This window comes from Peromyscus californicus, unplaced genomic scaffold (genome assembly GCF_007827085.1).
Source record: "Peromyscus californicus insignis strain IS unplaced genomic scaffold, ASM782708v3 Scaffold_17__1_contigs__length_78620276, whole genome shotgun sequence".
Lineage (NCBI taxonomy): Eukaryota > Metazoa > Chordata > Mammalia > Rodentia > Cricetidae > Peromyscus > Peromyscus californicus.
The window spans coordinates 66641032-66657904 of NW_026294469.1; the positions used below are offsets into that span (position 1 = coordinate 66641032).

A 16873-nucleotide genomic window follows, 5' to 3' on the forward strand; every position below is an offset into this window, starting at 1 on the left:
GAACCCTGGCTACTGGGCTCTGGGGTTTCCCAAAGGTACCCCCTGTACTTCTCTTTAGCCTAGAGTGGGGACAGCACAAGTCTGAGACACAAACATTTGGTGGAAAACAGAGTCCTCAGGGTCCCTTTGGGCACCATAAGCAATGTTATGTGCACTGCCAAGGAGGCGACCCATGTGGCCACTGAGTACTATAGTTCTTTGTGGCTAGACATAGACTTCTCTGCAAGTTGAACCTCACATGGGTTTGTATGCTGAATGTTGTCAGGTCCATAGAACGGAAGACTGAAGACAGCCCTATACAAAGGTCACCAGATGCTCTGGCTTCTGTAAACGGAAAGAATTATTTAGCAGTTAACATCTTAGACATTTAGGTGGGGCTTCCCTCTAGAATTTAGAATGTCTCGAAAAAGGATTAGGGAAGGGTGGAAGGGCAAAGGAGGGGAACATTAGCAGCTCTGTAAGGACAACTCCCCAAAGGAGTGGCCTTGAGCACCTGGGCAGGCGCTTTGTGCTTTACAGTTGGCGGATGGTATAATGCACTGTCTGGGACAAGTGTTGAGTTGTCAGGACACCTGTACAATAGACACAAACCAAGACTGTTCTGGAAAACTAGCCTGTTCTTGTCTTTTTCTAGAAACTTTATGTACGAATGTGCTTCCTGCAGAATGTCTTAAAGGTTTTCTGGCTCTACACACACATTCTTGGGGTAGGCATGGAGAACAGCAGAAGGACTAAGGTGAAGCGAGTCCACGGTAGTAGGACTGTCTTGTTCAGGAGGGCTCCATGTACGATTTTATGACTTAGAGGTGACATGAAAGACATAAGCATTCAGTAGAAACTGTACTTCAGATTTTTAATTTTAATCTTCTTTTCAGCCAGCACTTCGTGGTGTGACCACCTTTCAAGACACTGGACAGAGGGAGGCTGTGAGACCATTGTCTTCTCACAAGTCAATGTCACAAGGTGTACTACCCCAGGTGTGACATCTCACTACCTTGTAGCTCAGGAGGTCAGTACTGAATGAGTTTTCAATTTACCATGGGCTTGTTAGGCTGTCACCCCATCATAACGGAGGAACATCATTATTTCCCAGTTACTGAAAGCATGCCTTTTCTCTTTCTATCTGTGTTCTTTTGCCTCAGTTTCCCCCGTAGTCACTTGTGGGGGGTGTTGAGATGTGCGTGGTAGGGTCTTGGAGGGGAGCTGCCGGTGAATGTTGGCATCTCATGGTTCAGGGAACAGGTAAGAGAGAATGTGTGCCTTGGAGGCCATGGTGATTTACACGCCCTGTAAAATCATGCAGGACACGTCCTGCTGAAGGAGACTGGGTACGCCTGTGTGAATGTCCAGGTGAAGGGAAGGAAAGGTTGGAACACGAAAGAAAGGATTGGTTCTGGGGTGCTTGGGCTGTTCTCAGCCAGGTACTCTGAAGCAGGCCAAACCTGGAGAAGGTGAAGCTCCAGCCGACCTGGGCCAGAGAGACTGAAGGAAGTCCAAGAGCAGCGGGCGGACTGTAGGGACAAAGAAGATGGCAGAGGAGCTGACTGAGTCTTGAGGTACTGGGTTCGGGCCTTCAGGCCAGTGTGATCTTATTCCTCAGCACTGGCTGGTTCTAGTCTTACCCCAACTAGACACGGCAGTACTTTCATGCAGGTACTCAGGGATAGACCAGACTCCAGTGGCTAGAAAGTCAGGTTTCTGTCTGGGTAAAGGCTTCAGCAAGCCGGACTTTCTATGACATCAGCATAAGGACTTGAGTGCAGGCCAGGGGGCCGAGCTCTTGGAACACTTAGGCTGGGAGCAGGGACAGAAAGCTGAGGGTTTCTAAGTCAGGGTATATGAGGCCTCAGCCTCTAGCTAGCCTCTGAGGATGTTCCATTCACATCTCGTCAACATTTCCCCTTCTGTGGAAATGCTATTTTCAGCTTTCCGTGTCATTTTCCCCCTGCACATTACTGGTCATAGAAGAAGGGCTATGGTGCTTCCCAGGAGCACAGCCCCACCCCAGACAGTGGAGGAACCAGCTTTGTAGCAGTCACAGGGATACTGTGGGAAACATCTTACTCTATGTAGAAAGATACAGTCTTTCATTTTGAGTTTCCTCTGTGTGGAATACACACTACACTCAGATCTCTCTCTCTCTCTCTCTCTCTCTCTCTGTGTGTGTGTGTGTGTGTGTGTGTGTGTGTGTGTGTGTGTGTGTGTGTGTGTGTGTAGAGGCCTGATTTTAATATCAGGCATCTTCCTTAATCACCCTCCACTTTGGATACTGAATAAGGGTCTCTCACTGAGCACAGTGCTTGCCCATTTAGCTAGTCTGGTTATCTAGCTTACCCTGGGGATTTCCTGTCTCCTTCTCCTACACACTGGGATTACAGGTGGGCTTCCACACCCACCCAACATTTATGTGGGTGCTAGAGATCCAGGCTCCAGTTCTCATACTTGCACAGCAAATGCTTTCTCCAGTAAACTGTCTCCCAAGTATGAGATTCAAATTTCACCGAGGAAACAACATGGGTTCAAGAGCTGAGACAGGAAGGCTGGGGACGCAGTTCAGACAGTAGAGTGCCTGAATAGGATGCACCAAGTGCCAGGTTTCACCTAAAGTAGCGTATAAAACTGGGTGTGGCCAGGGAAACGTGGCCCATGGAACCACCTAAGCAGGGCTCATGTGGGCTCACAGGGACTGACGTGGCAGGCATGGGGTCTGCATTTATTCATTTCATTTTATGTGTGAGTGATTTGCCTGCACGTATGTCTGTGTGCCACATGTGTGCTTGGTGCCCACAAAGGCCAGAAGAGGGCATTGGATCCCCTGGGACTACAGTTACAGACAGTTGTGAACCACCACGTGGATGCTGGGAACCGAACCTGGGTCCTCTGCAAAAGAAACATGTGCTCTTAACTACTACATATCTTCAGCCCCTTGAGTTTTTATTTTTTAATTAAGATTTTTAGGCATAGTCTCATGTATCACAGGCTTGCTTCCAGTTCACTATATGGCCAATGGTAACCTTGAACGTCTGATCCCTTTTCTCTGCCTCCAAAGTGTTAAGATTACAGGCATACACCAACCACACTTCATTATGTGCCATGCTGGGGATTGAACCCAGGGCATTTTTGCACACTAAGCAAGCACTCTACCAACTGAGCTACATCTTCAGTTCCTTTTAGTTTTGAGAAACAACACAATTGCTTAAAAACATTATCAAATAGACTTTAGACGACTCTTTGATCTGATTAAATGCTTTTAGCAATGTGGCAAGATTCAAAAATCTGCATATAAAAAACAGTAGCTTTTCTATATACCAATAACCAACTCACTGAGAAGGAAGTCACATGCCATTTGTAAAGCATAAAATGGCCTTCGTTCAAGCAACATGACAAGAGGAAGAAAGAAAAGATACACAAACAGAGAAGGGAGAGGTTAACTGTCCCTGTTTGCAGATGACGTGACCTTGTACTTAAAAGACCTTAAAGATAGAGGAAGCCTCTCCTGGAGCTTGTCACTGGGGAGGCTCCAAGGGACTCCCAAAGCTGTGTAGGTGACTGCCATTCCCTTGGCTGCCGCCTCTCAGATCTCGAAGGTAAATCTTTGCTGCTGAAGTTATTCACACTTTGGACACAGAATTTGGAGGAATTGAGCTGGAACTGCCCCGGAAGCCTCCTCCCTGAGGACTTGTCTCTCATAGTATCAGAAGGAGCTATGCTGGCTGCCAAGGAAGAAAAGCAATCAATAGTCCTACCCAGCCGTAAAGCCTCCAGACCACAACAATGACTAACTCAGCAGGATGTGGCGCAGTAGTGGCACCTTTACCTGGGGTTAACCAACAGCTGTCTCATTGGACCTAAGGCCCCACTCAACGGGAGGGAATTAACACTTAGGACTGGAAATTTAATCAACCAGCTCCTAGAAAGAGCAAAGATCTTCGAGAAGAACCAGCTACTACCATGTTCCTGAAGCAATACAGTTTCTAACTGTATTAAAATACTCTTCTTTATCCCCATAGATAATGTAGCTCTCACCCCTCATCAAAGAAACTTCTTTTCCCAGCAGACGGAGACTACTACAGTGATCTACAACTGGCTGAAAATGCAGAGAAAGGGTGCCCATCCCCCACTGACATATCTACAGTGAAGCCTCTACATCTTTGGCTCAGGGAACATCCTGAGGGAGAGTGCAGAAAGACTGTAAGAGCCAGAGGATCAGGATACCTGCTGCTAGATCGTATCTTCTGGAAATGATAGTGGAAATGCACCCACAAAATCTCAACAATATGGTTGCCTAAACAAGACCAGCATAATAAGAACACTAGTCAACATGCCAATATGAATGGGTGCTGTGGATATCGCTCTGTATAAATAAAATGCTGATTGGTCAGTAGCCAGTTAGGAAGTATAGGTGGGACAAGCAGAGAATTCTGGGAAGTGGAAGGCTGAGGCAGAGAGACACTGCCAGCTGCCACCATGACAAGTGAGATGTAAGGTACCAGTAAATCACGAGCCACATGGCAACTTATAGATAAATAGAAATGGGTTGATTTAAGATATAAGAACAGTTAGCAAGAAGCCTACCACGGCCATACAGTTTATAAGTAATGTAAGTCTCTGTGTGTTTACTTGGTTGGGTCTGAGCAGCTGCGGGACTGGCAGGTGAGAGAGATTTGTCCTGACTGTGGGCCAGGCAGGACCAGGAAAACTCTAGCTACAAATGGGCATCTTCATAAGGGTCCATTACTAGGTTAAGAGCTACAGGCAATCAATGACTTCTGAGAAAGGGAGACTCAACCTTCTTCAGGGATGAGCCAGTCCTCTGATAGGTTATTCAGTCCCAAGTGGTCAGACCTTACGCACACAAGAGCAATATTAAATGTATTCAGGAGGTGTGTGTGTGTGTGTGTGTGTGTGTGTGGTGTGTATGTGTGCGTGTGCAGACGTGCGTGTGCGTGACAATAATAATTGTAGAAGGTGAGGTCATAAATTTGGAAATGTGAATTGGAAATCAATATAAAGATTCCTCAGGAAAAAAAAACAAACACCGAAACTAGAGCTATGATATGTCCCAGTTCTACCATTTTTGAAGGACTGCAAGTCAACAAACTACAGAAATACTTTTATATTCATGTTTCTTGCTGCAATATTTTCATAGACAGGAGATAGAACCAGACTCGATATCAATCAAGAGATGAATGGATAAAGAAAACATGAAACATGCATATTCACAGTGGAATTTCATGCAGCTGTAAAGAAAAAACTGAGGTCATGACATATTCAGGAAAATGGATAGAACCAGAAATAACTGCTAAGTGAAATAAGTGACTGAAAAACACAAATAACACATCCTTTTGTTCATACATGGAACCATAATTTAAAATTGCATGTGTATTTGTGTGTTTATTTATGTGAGTGTTTGTAGGTCATGGAACTAGAAATTAGATCACAAGAAGGGGGAGGTTTTAGGAGAGGTGAGAATTAAAAAGGGTAACAGAAGCCTATCACAGAAAAGCAGAAGGGTGTGAGTGTGATGGAGTTTGGGGTGGCAAGATGGTTCAGAGGATAAAGGTGCTCTCTGTTAGCTGGATCCAGCTGGATCCCCAGTACTCATGCAAAAGTGCAAGACAGAACTAACTCCACAAAGTTGTCTTTTGACCTCCACAGGAGCACTGAGGCATGCAGACCCTATTCCCACACCATGCAGGCACATGCACAGTGATAACACATGAAATCAAACAGCAACAACAGAACAGGAAGTTCAGCAAGGGAAGAAAGGTAGCCATCGGACCAGGGAGAGCCGTGGGGAAAGGGGCTGAGTGGAAACAAATGTTGGGACACGTATGCATGAAGAGGGCAGAATGAAACCCAGCAATTGGTATGTTAACCCAAAAGCTACTAGTAAAAATCTTTACTTTCCAACCTAGACTGCTGGCGCATTCCTGTAGTCCAAGCACCAAGGAAGCTGAGGCTGGAGGATTACCATTTTGAGGATAGTCTGGGCTAAGGCCAGCCTGGGGTTGATAGAAAGACCTCATCTTGAAATAAGAAAAAACAAGGGGGAGAAAAAGGAAGGCAGTGCTGGCGCATGCCTTTAACCCCAGCACTTGGGAGGCAGAGTCAGGTGGATCTCTGAGTTCAAGGCCAGCCTAGTCTACAGAGTGAGTTCTAGGACAGCCAAGACTACACAGAGAAACCCCTTATCAAAAAACAAAAACAAAACAAAACAACAACAACAAAAAAACAAAGACTAGTTTCTCTTGTTTTGCACATAAATAAGAAATAAGGTATTTTATGGTGATATTTTATTTGTATTAAAATGTTATTTGTATGTTAATAAATAAAGTTGCCCGGGGGTCAGAGCTATTAGCAAGCCATAGGAAAGCAGGGCAGTGGTGGCATACGCTTATAATCCCAGCACTTGGTAGGCAGAGCTGGGTAAGTCTCTGTGTGTTCAGGGATACAGCCATTATTGGATACACATGCCTTTAATCTCAATACCAATCATGGAAAACCTGGAGGTCTATACAGACAGGCCGTGAGGAGGCGGTCATGTGGTTGGGTTTACAACCAATGAGAAGGCAGGACAGGAACTCTATATAAAGACTTTAACACAGGGGTAGTTCTGGTTCGGAGAGGTAGGACCACTGCAGGAGGAAGGGTAAGGTTTTAGTTCTTAGCTCTGACCTCTTGGCTTTCTTCTTTGCATTGGTTCTGTGTTTCTTATTTAATAAGAAGGTTGGTTACATCTACAGTATTTCATAGAAAAGAAAGAGAAATGCTAGGTGTAGTGACCACATGCCTGTAACCCCAGAGCTCCTGAGACTGAGATAGAAGGATCATGAGTTTGAGGCCAGCCTGGGCTACATAATGAATTTCTGTTTCAACCAACCAAATGCAAAACTGCAGATTAATATTTCGAGGCAACTTAAGATTTAAAAATTGTTCAACAAAACACCACATTTCACCTAGTAGAGTAGTAAGTACTTGATGGAAACCTTACAAGAAGACTTGAGATGGGAAACGGACTGTGGGCAGCAGAGGCAGATGTAGCCGCATCACCTATACAGGAGGCATCGACCTCTTCAGTCATGATTGCGATGTGTGTGTCCGTGTCCTCGCCTAGCAGCTCTACTTCAAGGGATTAATTCTCTAGAATTAATCTTATGTTCTTATGTAAGTGGCAAAACATTGGTCTTAGAATCTTCTCTCTAACATTGTTTTACTGAGGGAAGGGTTCTGAAATCTCAACGCTACAGTGGTCTTCGGGGTAGAAGTGCGTGTTTCTTCCTTAGTCCCAACTCCTCTTAGCTCTCCTTTCCAGACTCCTCCCCCATCTTGCAGCATTATATTTGCTCCAGATCCTGTGTCTTGGCTCATTAGGCCAGAAAGCCTGGAGTTTCCTGTCAGGTTAAGCTGCTAGTTAGGGCAGTAACTATAGCTTTACCTCTGGCAGAAAGTCCTTAAAAAATGGGAGACTGGCCTCATACTACTCCCTTCTTCCAAATGTCCACTGCCCTCTAGCATTTGCCTGCTTTCAAATGCACTCCAGGGCCCATGCCCCCTCCCGCTCCTGTCCCAGTGTGCAGTTACTGTGTCCATGAAGTTGATACACTCAGAGTGTGCTCAGCTGCACTCAGATGCAGCTCAGTTCAGACACTGATTTCATTTTATTTTACTTTTTGAGAGAGGTCAAGCTGTACAGATCAGGCTGGCCTTGAACTCACAATCTTCCCTTTCCAACTTCTTGAGCACTGGGATTACAGGTGTGCATTGCATTTGGCTCAGGTCCTGATTTTTTTTTTTAAAGAATTATTCAATTCCCCCTGCTCCCCCCTCCCCCGTGTGTGTGTGTGTGTGTGTGTGTGTGTGTGTGTGTGTGTGTAGGTTAGAAGACAACTTTTTTTGGGAGGGAATTGGTTTTCTCTTTACACCTTGTAACATGAATTGGTAAATGGTCTTTTTATAAAAAACCCGGAGCCTGATATTGGGGTGAATGCTGAAAGATCAGAGAGACAAAGGAACAAGCCACCTCTTAACCTCTAGAACTCTTAACCCTGAAAAGTTTTCCTCAGCCGAAAGACTTTAGTTCCTGTCTCCTCATGCCTTATATACCTTTCTCCACCTACCATATCACTTCTTATCTCAATCTTCCTAATTCTGGGATTAAAGTATGTGTGTGACTTCCAAATATTGGGATTAAAGGTGTGTGCCACCATTGCCTGACTCTGTTTCTCTCCTAGACTGAGTCAATCTCATGTAGTCCAGGGTGGCTTTGAACTCACAGAGATCCAGACAAATCTCTGCCTCCCGAGTGCTAAGATTAAAGGTGTTTTCCACCACTGTCTGGCTTCTATGTTTAATCTAGTGGTTTGTTCTGTTCTCCAATCTTCAGGCCAAGATTATTAGGGTACACAATACATCACATTTCCCCTTTCTTGTCTAAAATAATAAAAGAAGGTTATAACTAATATGAGAAAAACTATACATGATAAGTACAATAAGTATATACAATACATACAGTCAAGAATTACAAGCTGGGCGGTGGTGGCGCACGCCTTTAATCCCAGCACTCAGGAAGCAGAGCCAGGCAAATCTCTGTGAGTTCAAGGCCAGCCTGGTTTACAGAGTGAGATCTAGGACAGGCACCAAAACTACACAGAGAAACCCTGTCTTGAAAAACAAACAAACAAACAAATGAACAAACAGACAGACAGAAATACATTATCAGTGTCCAGTCCATTAACATTTGACAGATTCAGAGAAAACACTCCATTTCTATCCTATTTTAGTGAGTCAAAATTGTTGTACCTAATTCATTTTCTCTCCTAACTTGTATTACCAACCCAAAACTATCTTTTGATGTCTTTCAAACTTATACACTTTACACCTCTCTAGTGAATTTCTCTTCTGAATTTGTTAACAAGGAAAACTATAACTAGTCTTCAACTTCCTCAGAGACCCAAGAAGGAAATAATACAGGAAGTGCAAGCAAGTGACTTCCAAGAAATGTGAGAAATGACAGAAACAGCTGGCTGCCTGGACAGTCACCCAAGGTTCCTCTGCAACATTGGGGCATCCATCTTCTGCCTACAGGCTTAGCATATCTGACAGATTCATCTGTGAAGCAGAATTTTCTGAAGGTCCTTCCTACCTTGTCTTGGCAAAGTTCAGCAGTCCTTTCTTTTGTGTCCTGCTTGTCCATTTGAACAGTATACTGTCAGCAATCAAAACAAGTGCACTTTCTAGTCCAGTGGCTAGATTGCCACAAAGAAAGTAAACTCCATATGGAGTTTCTTTGACACCCATCATCTTCTCTGAAGTAGATTGGTGCTGTCAGGAGCAGACATATCTCATAGTTACAAAAAAAATCTATGTTTTAAAAGTATCTTAAATGCCATATTCTGTAGACCTCTGAAGTGTTTGAAGATGACCTTTCTATCTAAAATATATCTAAAATATATTTCTGTTTGACCTTGAAAACATATCTAATCTGACTACAAGTTTGATTGTAATGACTAACTACTAACTTTCATTTCTTTATATCCTAAGTAGTTGGTAATAATAACTTTCAAGGACTAGCAATTTGCATTATATTGTTAAATGACCTGTATAGGAACAATACCTTGAACAAGATTAGAAGTGTATGTACAGTATTTTCTAACAAAATTAATCTCAACTTTGTATCAATATACAAAATTTACATATAATAAATAAAAATTTAATCCAATATAAAATATTTAAAACTAGTAGGTGCTTTTTAAAAGTAGATTCAATAATCTACCTTTTTATCTTATTATATCCATGCTCTCCTTTTTTCTTTTCAGAGTAGATTCAATAATCTACCCTTTTATCCTATCATTTCTATATCTCTTTTTTGGGGAGTAGATTCAATAATCTACCTTTTTATCCTATTATTTCTATATAATGCATTTCTATATCATACCCCCTTTCTTCTTTTAGAAAGAGATTGACTATGACCAATAACAATTTTTAACCAACCCCTAAACAAAGACACACATCCATAATCCATTTTTGGGAATGTAGACATAGTTTTCTAGGATACTTCCTACTGATTGGGAGCACTGGTAGTCTTATGGGAACACAAAGAAAATTTAGGATTATGGTCAAGTCTTGATTGGAATAGTCTATGAGGCAGTATCATCTCAGCTAGCTATCTTGATGTTGTCCTGAACAGTTTGTAGTCCAAAGTCAATCTTTGGGTGGTGTTTGTCAGCTTGGTGGTGTTATCATAGTCCATGTGGAGTCGTCATTGTGGGATTGCATCATCCTTTCAAAGACTTCAGAGGTTGCTATTAGGCATGGTCATGGTTCACTGCAGAAAATCTTTTTTGAGGGACATTTTTTTTCTGGATGATTTGTCCTTTTTCTCCAGATGTCTCATTTGTTCAGTGTTCTTCAGATTCCTTAGCCTTCATTCTCCTGAAAGACAAAAACAAAACCCTCCACCAACCCTAACTCTGTGGAGGTTCCAAATCTAATCTTTATCAGTTTTGATTTATGGTTTCTCCTTAAACTTTTGTTTTACTTTTTAAAAGTGTTCTATCATCCAGAGCAGTATGGTTTCTTACAATAGGCATTAGGTTCTTTAATTGCTCTGGGAAGGAGTTTCTTCCACAATTATAGGAAAGGACAGAACAGAATTTGACATGGAGGCCTGTGAGAGGCCCCTCAGGGAGTTTCCCAATGGCAAAGGCAAAAGATTACCTTGTCTGTCCCTTGTTTATCTACACTCATTAGTCCAATGTCTACCTTTGCCACACCTTCTGCATAATCCAGAAGGGAGGGGTGTTTTGTTGGGATTATTTTTAGCAAAAACTGTGTTTCTAAGAATGCCCTGTTTATAGTCCCTTTTTAGGTGACCTTGTTTACTGCATTGAAACATTTAATGTTTCTATTGGTTGTAGTATTAAGGCAACTCTATGTAGTTAAAAGGGAGGTTTATTTTGTGGGGTAACTTACAAGTAAAGGGATAGGTTACAGGGTCTGGGAAAGATGTAGTGCAGTTCAGTGGTGTTCTCTGGAGAACTCTGTTCAATCTATCTCCTGCATCCAGGATCCAGGAACCAAGAGAGCCGGCACATCCAGATCTTGGGTCTTAAGGGCTCCTGTCTTGGGCCTGCCTTGTAGGTGTGACAGTCACTGAAGCCTCAATGGGGGTAGTACTTTCAGGTCAAAGCTGGAACAATTACCCACTACATGTTTCAACTTTTCTTCAAACTTCTGGAAATCACTTCTCCTATCCAAGCATCATCATGATCATGAGACTCAATATTTATTGCATCTTAGATTCATTCCTGCAAGGGTGCTGATTTTGCCTTTGATGGCCTAATTATCCTTTTGCATTGTGCATTCAAAAGCCAGAGTTTCAATTATTATCTGTCTAGCTTTTGAATTTGGTATCATTCTATTTGCTGCTGAAGTCAATTTTGTAAGAAATTAGTGAAAGCTTCTTTTGGGTCCTGTATAACTTTTGTAAATGACTCAATTTTCTTTCTACTTCTTCAATTCTGTCTCAAGCATTCAAAGCTGCCATGTGGCATAAAGTTAGGGTGTGGTCATCATATAAAAATTGTCTTTGTGTATCAGCATAATTGTCTTCTCCAAAAAGTGGATATTGGCAAAATTCCACACCTCTAGCTCTACTTTGTTGTTCAATGGTCTTAGCTTCATCCTTCTACTAGGTCCTCCATTGCAATTGGGGACCAGCCTCTAAGACAGCTGTAACCAAATCTCTCCAATTTTGAGGGATATTCTATAACAAGTTGACCACGAGTTTAGCATCTGCTTCATGAAAGATTAGTAGATGCCATATGAGACTATTGCCTTTTAAATCTCCTCAAATGGAACATTTGCACAGGAATCCAGTCAGTTCTTACACAACCTTGAGGATATCTATCACTGAATAGTTCCCGTAAAGTTACTGGATAGATTAAGGTTGGCTGTTTGAAAGCCTTAGGCTGTTTCTCTGTAACCTTATAATGCAATGCTGAGATAGGTTCTTCTGTCTGGGTCTGAATATCTCTATCATCTGTTTTAACAAGTTTTTCTAAAACTTTTACCTTGCACTCATATTAACCAACTTTTTTAATGTTAAAGCAGAAATGATCAAACAAATAATATTTACAATTGACATTACATAAATCCTCTCATTTAATTGTTCCATTTTCAGATTGTTTAATGTATAGTCAAACAGAGACCAAATGCCTTCCATTGTAGAAATGTTTCCCTTTTTTTTTTTTTAGTTTTTTTTTTTTTTTTTTTCGAGACAGGGTTTCTCTGTGTAGCTTTGCGCCTTTTCCTGGAACTCACTTGGTAGCCCAGGTTGGCCTCGAACTCACAGAGATCCGCCTGGCTCTGCCTCCCGAGTGCTGGGATTAAAGGCATGCGCCACCACCGCCCGGCTGTTTCCCATTGTTTAATGTGGGGAAAAAACTTTCTTTTTAACTAATTCTTCTCTTTAAGAAATCACAATTGACTCACCAAATCTGCTGATAATGATGATTCAGATGATGGTGCGGCAGCAGTCTGAGGAGGGGGCCCAGAGAAAGCCAGAACCCACCAGGAGAGGAAAGAAGTGAAAGATCCAGCCATCTGCATGGGAGGAGTGTGTGAAAGTGGCTAGCTCCTGTGGTGTTTGGAGTCCAAAAACCTATGGAGTTTGCTGCAGAGAGGGTGCAACAAAAACTTAGCCAGTGGGTTAAGGAGTCTGGCCCAGGTGCGATGGAGATTCTGGCTGCATGTAGCTTGGGCCTGAGCCAGGGACTGCAAAGCCACAGGCAATCGGCTTTTTCATGTATTCATGCCCCACGAGTTGGATGCCAGATATTGCTCAAATTTTAAATTGGTCTTATAATAAAAACCCGGAGCCAGAATTGGGCCAAATACTGAAAGATCAGAGAGACAAAGGAACAAGCCATCTCTTACCTCTAGGACTCCTCAGCCTGAAAAGCTTTCCTCAGCTGAAAGATTTAGTTCCTATCTCATCATGCCTTATATACCTTTCCTATGATATAGAAATGTATTATATAAAAATAATAGGATAAAAAGGTAGATTATTGAATCTACTCTGAAAAGAAAAAAGGAGCATATGGATATGATAAAAAGGTAGATTATTGAATCTACTTTTAAAAAGCACCTACTAGTATTAAATATTTTACACTGGATTGGATTTTTATATATTGTATACAAACTTTGTATATTGACACAAATTTGAGTTTATTTTTGTGAGAATGTACTGTACATACATTTTTAATCTTGTTCAAGGTATTGTACCTATACAGCTCATTTAACAATATAAAGCAAATTACTAGTCCTTGAAAGTTATTATTACCAACTACTTAGGATATAAAGAAATGAAAGTTAGTAGTTAGTCATTACAATCAAACTTATAGTCAGATTAGGTATGTTTTCAAGGTCAAACAGATATATATTTTAGATAAGCAGGTAATCTTCAAACACTTCAGAGATCTACAGAATATAGCATTTAAAATACTTTAATAACATAGATTCCTTTCTTTATGACTATGAGATATGTCTGCTCCTGACGGCACCAATCTACTTCAGAGAAGATGATGGGTGTCAAAGAAACTCCATATGGAGTTTACTTTCTTTGTGGCAATCTAGCCACTGGACTAGAAAGTGCACTTGCTTTGATTGCTGACAGTATACTGTTCAAATGGACAAGCAGGACACAAAAGAAAGGACTGCTGAACTTTGCCAAGACAAGGTAGGAAGGACCTTCAGAAAATTCTGCTTCACAGATGAATCTGTCAGATATGCTAGGCCTGTAGGCAGAAGATGGATGCCCCAATGTTGCAGAGGAACCTTGGGTGACTGTCCAGGCAGCCAGCTGTTTCTGTCATTTCTCACATTTCTTGAAGTCACTTACTTGCACTTCCTGCTTACTTAGGTAATATTTCCTTCTTGGGTCTTTGAGGGAGTTGAAGACTAGATAGTTATAGTTTTCCTTGTTAACAAATTCAGAAGAGAAACTCACTAAAGAGGTGTAAACTGTATGAATCTGAAAGACATCAAAAGATAGTTTTGGGTTGGTAATACAAGTTAGGAGAGAAAATGAATTAGGTACAACATTTTTGACTCACTAAAATAGGATAGAAATGGAGTATTTTCTCTGAATCTGTCAAATGTTTATGGACTTGACATTGTTCATATAATTCTTGACTGTATGTATTGTATATACTTATTGTACTTATTGTATATAGGTTTTCTTATATTAGTCATAACCTTCTTTTATTATTTTAGACAAAAAAAGAGGAAATGTAGTGATGTATTGTGTACCCTAATAAACTCTGCCTAAACATCAGAGGACAGAACAAGCCACTAGATTAAACATAGAAGCCAGACAGTGGTGGCACACACCTTTAATCCTATCACTCAGGAGGCAGAGATCTGTCTGGATCTCTGTGAGTTCAAAGCCACCCTGGACTACATGAGATTGACTCAGTCTAGGAGAGAAACAGAGCCAGGCAGTGGTGGTACACATCTTTAATCCCAATATTTGTGAGTCACATGCCTTTAATCCCAGAACTAAAAAGGAAGTAATATGGTGGGCAGAGAAAGGTATATAAGGCATGAGGAGACAGGAACTAAAGTTTTTGGCTGAGGAAAGCTTTTCAGGCTGAGAAGTCCTAGAGGTTAAGAGGTGGCTTGTTCCTTTGTCTCTCTGAGTTCTCAGTATTTACCCTAATTTCTGGCTCTGGGTTTTTATTATAAGACTGATTTAAGATGTGAGCAACAACACCTTGTTTCTGAGGTTGGATCATCTTATTTCTGCCACCAGGTTTCAATTCTCCTGTCTCCATCTTCTATCTCTCTGGGATTACAGAAGCAAGCCACCTAATCCTGCCTGTGTGTTTGGAGGATCAAACCCAGCTTGTCAGGATTGCATTGCAAGCCCTTTAACCCACCAGGTTCTGATAACCATCCAGATGTATTAACACCACTTAGTGAAATGGTGTTCTGGCTTCATCAAATATTCAGTCACCACACTGAACAATGCTCCAAATGGTGGCTTTTCAGAGACCATGTATGGCTGGTGGGATCTGTAGAGAAGGGAGATTATTTTTTTATCATTGCTGTTCAAATCACAACATTATTTCCATCTCTAGATAAGAGAAAATAATGACTGTGTATGCAAACATAGGACTCATGACTCATGGTGAACAAAGCCAGCCCCCATGGAGTGACTCACAGTGACTTAAGAGATGCGAGGAAGTTGACCAAGGGATCAGGCTACCCACTCATGTTTGACTGTGAGTTGGCTAGATTTATAACAAACGGACTCTGATTTGGGAAAGGTATGAACTTGACTTACCAGGTCATTGGGAGTCATCTTCTGTTCACTTGTATTTACCGTCAGGAGGGCACAAGATCGAGGATATGGTTAAAAGTCAGTAAACAAGTACAATTCGAGTTACATCACTCAGGCACGCAAAGTGAGGCTGGGGATGGACAGAGAAAGGAAGTTCTAGGACCATGTTAGAAGTACTGAATACAATTGGGCCTTACTATGTTTACATCTCTCCTCCCATCTCTTGTTAATGTGGTAGGGACTGACTACTTGTGGAGGGACCTGAGTTCAAAGCTGTGTGCCAGCATTTAAGAACTTGGAGGCAGTTGAGAGGACTGCATTGAAATAACACCCCTTTCTTCTGCAAGAACTCTGGCCATAGCTTATGCTCTTGAAGAAACATTCTTATTCCATAAGTCTTTAGGGGTGAGCCAGTCCACCTTCTCAGCCCTCATTACAGGAGGTGTCAGGTGGGCCAGGAGTCAGGAATAGGGAAGTCAGAGACAGGAAGGGATGGATTTTGGAGAGTGAGACCCCTCACTGCTCTCCACTAATCCTCTACCATTGAGCTAAGTGTTGGGTGGACAAGACCCAAAAAGAATTCCTGTAGAGTGGGGGCACTTGGAGGCCAAGGGTGCTTACATTTTCCCCTGGAGTCCTGGAAGCTGGGCTTCCTTCCCTGGACCAAGCCCTGCCTCAGCTGCCGTCATGGACCTCAGAGGGAAGCATGCTGTCCCACGTCCACTTATCTCGTGGATGAGTGACTTGAGGGGATTAGAACAGCCCAAGGGCAGGAACAAGGTGCTTAGAGGATGAGAAAAGAGCCAGGCAAAGTAGCACAGGACTATAATCCTAACACACAGGAAGCTTGAGAACAGATTGTGAATTCAAGACCCCCCTTGAGACTTTGTCTCAAACCAAACCAAACCAAACCAAACCAACCAACCAACCAACCAACCAACTAACCAACCAACCAACTAACCAACCAACCAACCAAAGAACTTCCCCACTCCACTCCCAAAGGGACCAAAGGAGGGGAATGAAACAAAAGCAGTGTAAGAGAGGGTGTGATCCAAACATCATAGACATGGGATTACTACGCTGGTGTGGTACCATACCTCTGTAATCCCAGCATCCAGGAGCTAGAAGCAAGAGGATCAAGAGTTCAAGGCCAGTGTGGGCTATAAGAGATCCATGAGCTTTGGGAGGAGGTGTGATATAGATATCCCATTTAGGGCTGAGCACTCCACAGGCTCTTATTCTTTTCACATGAATCTATTATGGTTCTCTGTGTTAATCACCATCCACTGCAAAATGAAACTTCTCTGATGAGACTTGAGAGAAGCATTAATCTATGAGTATAGTTTTAAGTCATTAGGAGTTGGTTTAATACTATGCCCAGTTAGCAAAGTAATAATAGTAGGTTCCCCTCTAGGGCCTAGGACCTATTTAGTTATAGATTCATTTTTGTCCCTGATAATGGTACCATGTATGGGTTTTATCTTGTGAGTAGTAATTAAATCCAAACTGAAAGTGATTGGTTACTCC

General features: G+C 42.1%; 1 long non-coding RNA gene across 7 annotated transcripts in view; it reads left to right on the plus strand.

Moving 5' to 3' along the window:
* The window catches only part of LOC128113001 (uncharacterized), a 79253-nt gene that overhangs the window by 11751 nt on the left and 50629 nt on the right, over positions 1 to 16873 (plus strand). For 3 of the 7 annotated variants that reach the window (XR_008219261.1, XR_008219260.1, XR_008219264.1), the window contains exon 2: positions 876 to 1009. The exons of the other annotated variants lie outside the window; for them this stretch is intronic. This is a non-coding gene — a long non-coding RNA (uncharacterized LOC128113001). The remainder of the gene's footprint in view (positions 1 to 875; positions 1010 to 16873) is intronic. 7 annotated transcript variants of the gene reach the window in all.